Source organism: Palaemon carinicauda, chromosome 25 (assembly GCF_036898095.1).
Source record: "Palaemon carinicauda isolate YSFRI2023 chromosome 25, ASM3689809v2, whole genome shotgun sequence".
Classification (NCBI taxonomy): domain Eukaryota; kingdom Metazoa; phylum Arthropoda; class Malacostraca; order Decapoda; family Palaemonidae; genus Palaemon; species Palaemon carinicauda.
The window spans coordinates 100,833,907-100,838,040 of NC_090749.1; positions in this window are offsets into that span (position 1 = coordinate 100,833,907).

Here is a 4,134-nt window from a genome sequence, read left to right on the forward strand (position 1 = left end):
ACGAAGACAAGATGGATTATACTAACGAAGAAGAGCAGGAATCAATCTTTCTTCAACTGGAATCAGAAGGAGAAGAAGAAGAGAATCCTGTGCAAGATGTTCAGGAAGAATTTGCAGCAGAAAAAACAAGTTGTGCTGCGATGCTCAAAAAGAATTTGAAAGAGGATCAGCCTGGACGAGTCTTCCACTTTGGGATAGTGAAAAGAACAGCTGTGGCAGAAACACAGCTACAGGGAGAAGAAGAAGAGGAGATGATGCAGCGGCTGTGGGAGGAGAAAATGGAGCTGTGGGAAGAGGAGATGCTGAGGGGAGATTATGAGATGGATGATATAGAAGTCGAATATGGCAGAAGGAACACGTCAAAGAAGATTATCTTCTCTGGGGTCCAATTTGTAAGGGATCGTCAGGATAAGGATCATAAAGGAATGACTCTTTTGCCTCTCAAGGATGAAGAAAAGTTCTTCCTTCAAGAGGAGTAAGGAGTAAAAGTTCAGTGAAAAAAAAAAGAAAAAAAAAATAAAAAAAAAAGAAAAATAAAAAAAAAATAAAAAAAAAAAAAAACAAAAAAAAATAAAAAAAAGAAAAAAACAAAAAAAAAATTAAAAAACAAAAAAAAAAACAAAAAAAAATAAAAAAAAAAACAAAAAAAAAATGTATATGTAGATATATTTTTCCACTTTTGATTTGAAAAGAATATTTTTTAAAAGGAACATAAGTTGTGTTAAGTTCAATTTCGGTTTATTTTGTGAGGAAAAAGAGACTCAGACACTTTTTCCAAGACCAGAACTTCAAAGACGCTTGGATGGACGGCCCAGCTTGAGGAATACAATGCTTAACTCTCCAGCTTGGACGATGCTTGGAATAATCTGGTGGACTGGTGCTGCTGATGGAAGAAATCTGGCTGATTTCAGAATGCTCTGTACCTTGATGGGGTGTACAGGACCTTTGTCAAGTGTACAAATGGTCGGATATCTAGATCTATTCTTTTGGATACCAACCTTCGGGTGGTTCTGGGGGAATAATCTAGAAGACCGGCTCTGCAGAGGGATGAAGCTGGGTTTCTTCTATTATGCAGTCTTGTCCTTATAGGTTGGCCCAGGATAGTTCCGCTAGGGAAGGAAGCTGCGTCTCTGGTGAGGTGCTCATCCGATGGCTGCTGATGGAGGACTGGGAGCAGAGTAAGTTCTGGTTCTGAGGATGCTTCGCTTAATTGTCCGGTTTCATGTTTCTTTGATTAAAGGCTTGGCTTAATTGCCTGGTCTAATAAAGCTTGGCTTAATTGCCTGGTCTAATAAAGCTTGGCTTAAATGTCTGGCTTCATGCTTTTTTAATTTAAGGCTTGGCTTCATTGCCTGGCCCGAAGAAGCTAGGCTTCATTGCCCGGCTTCGTGCTGCTTGGACTTTTTTTGAAGGCTTGGCTTCATTGCCTGGCCCCAAAGAAGCTCGGCTTCATCGCCCGGCTTCGTGCTGCTTGGACTTTTTTTTGAAGGCTTGGCTTCATTGCCTGGCCCCAAAGAAGCTCGGCTTCATCGCCCGGCTTCGTGCTGCTTGGACATTTTTTGAAGGCTTGGCTTCATTGCCAGGCCCCATAGGAGCTCGGCTTCATCGCCCGGCTTCGTGCTGCTTGGACATTTTTTGAAGGCTTGGCTTCATTGCCAGGCCCCAAAGGAGCTCGGCTTCATCGCCCGGCTTCGTGCTGCTTGGACATTTTTTGAAGGCTTGGCTTCATTGCCAGGCCCCAAAGGAGCTCGGCTTCATCGCCCGGCTTCGTGCTGCTTGGACACTTTTTGAAGGCTTGGCTTCATTGCCTGGCCCCAAAGGAGCTCGGCTTCATCGCCCGGCTTCGTGCTGCTTGGACACTTTTTGAAGGCTTGGCTTCATTGCCTGGCCCCAAAGGAGCTCGGCTTCATCGCCCGGCTTCGTGCTGCTTGGACACTTTTTGAAGGCTTGGCTTCATTGCCTGGCCCCAAAGGAGCTCGGCTTCATCGCCCGGCTTCGTGCTGCTTGGACACTTTTTGAAGGCTTGGCTTCATTGCCTGGCCCCAAAGGAGCTCGGCTTCATCGCCCGGCTTCGTGCTGCTTGGACACTTTTTGAAGGCTTGGCTTCATTGCCTGGCCCCAAAGAAGCTCGGCTTCATCGCCCGGCTTCGTGCTGCTTGGACACTTTTTGAAGGCTTGGCTTCATTGCCTGGCCCCAAAGAAGCTCGGCTTCATCGCCCGGCTTCATGCTGCTTGGACACTTTTTGAAGGCTTGGCTTCATTGCCTGGCCCCAAAGAAGCTCGGCTTCATCGCCCGGCTTCATCGCCCGGCTTCGTGCTGCTTGGACTTTTTTTGAAGGCATGGCTTCATTGCCTGGCCCCAAAGAAGCTCGGCTTCATCGCCCGGCTTCGTGCTGCTTGGACATTTTTTGAAGGCTTGGCTTCATTGCCTGGCCCCAAAGAAGCTCGGCTTCATCGCCCGGCTTCATCGCCCGGCTTCGTGCTGCTTGGACTTTTTTTGAAGGCTTGGCTTCATTGCCTGGCCCCAAAGAAGCCCGGCTTCATCGCCCGGCTTCGTGCTGCTTGGACATTTTTTGAAGGCTTGGCTTCATTGCCTGGCCCCAAAGAAGCTCGGCTTCATCGCCCGGCTTCATCGCCCGGCTTCGTGCTGCTTGGACTTTTTTTGAAGGCTTGGCTTCATTGCCTGGCCCCAAAGAAGCCCGGCTTCATCGCCCGGCTTCGTGCTGCTTGGACATTTTTTGAAGGCTTGGCTTCATTGCCTGGCCCCAAAGAAGCTCGGCTTCATCGCCCGGCTTCATCGCCCGGCTTCGTGCTGCTTGGACTTTTTTTGAAGGCTTGGCTTCATTGCCTGGCCCCAAAGAAGCCCGGCTTCATCGCCCGGCTTCGTGCTGCTTGGACATTTTTTGAAGGCTTGGCTTCATTGCCTGGCCCCAAAGAAGCCCGGCTTCATCGCCCGGCTTCGTGCTGCTTGGACTTTTTTTGAAGGCTTGGCTTCATTGCCTGGCCCCAAAGAAGCTCGGCTTCATCGCCCGGCTTCGTGCTGTTTGGACACTTTTTGAAGGCTTGGCTTCATTGCCTGGCCCCAAATAAGCTCGGCTTCATCGCCCGGCTTCGTGCTGCTTGGACACTTGTTGAAGGCTTGGCTTCATTGCCTGGCCCCAAAGAAGCTCGGCTTCATCGCCCGGCTTCGTGCTGCTTGGACATTTTTTGAAGGCTTGGCTTCATTGCCAGGCCCCATAGGAGCTCGGCTTCATCGCCCGGCTTCGTGCTGCTTGGACATTTTTTGAAGGCTTGGCTTCATTGCCAGGCCCCAAAGGAGCTCGGCTTCATCGCCCGGCTTCGTGCTGCTTGGACATTTTTTGAAGGCTTGGCTTCATTGCCAGGCCCCAAAGGAGCTCGGCTTCATCGCCCGGCTTCGTGCTGCTTGGACATTTTTTGAAGGCTTGGCTTCATTGCCAGGCCCCAAAGGAGCTCGGCTTCATCGCCCGGCTTCGTGCTGCTTGGACACTTTTTGAAGGCTTGGCTTCATTGCCTGGCCCCAAAGGAGCTCGGCTTCATCGCCCGGCTTCGTGCTGCTTGGACACTTTTTGAAGGCTTGGCTTCATTGCCTGGCCCCAAAGGAGCTCGGCTTCATCGGCCGGCTTCGTGCTGCTTGGACACTTTTTGAAGGCTTGGCTTCATTGCCTGGCCCCAAAGGAGCTCGGCTTCATCGGCCGGCTTCGTGCTGCTTGGACACTTTTTGAAGGCTTGGCTTCATTGCCTGGCCCCAAAGAAGCTCGGCTTCATCGCCCGGCTTCGTGCTGCTTGGACACTTTTTGAAGGCTTGGCTTCATTGCCTGGCCCCAAAGAAGCTCGGCTTCATCGCCCGGCTTCATGCTGCTTGGACACTTTTTGAAGGCTTGGCTTCATTGCCTGGCCCCAAAGAAGCTCGGCTTCATCGCCCGGCTTCATCGCCCGGCTTCGTGCTGCTTGGACTTTTTTTGAAGGCATGGCTTCATTGCCTGGCCCCAAAGAAGCTCGGCTTCATCGCCCGGCTTCGTGCTGCTTGGACATTTTTTGAAGGCTTGGCTTCATTGCCTGGCCCCAAAGAAGCTCGGCTTCATCGCCCGGCTTCATCGCCCGGCTTCGTGCTGC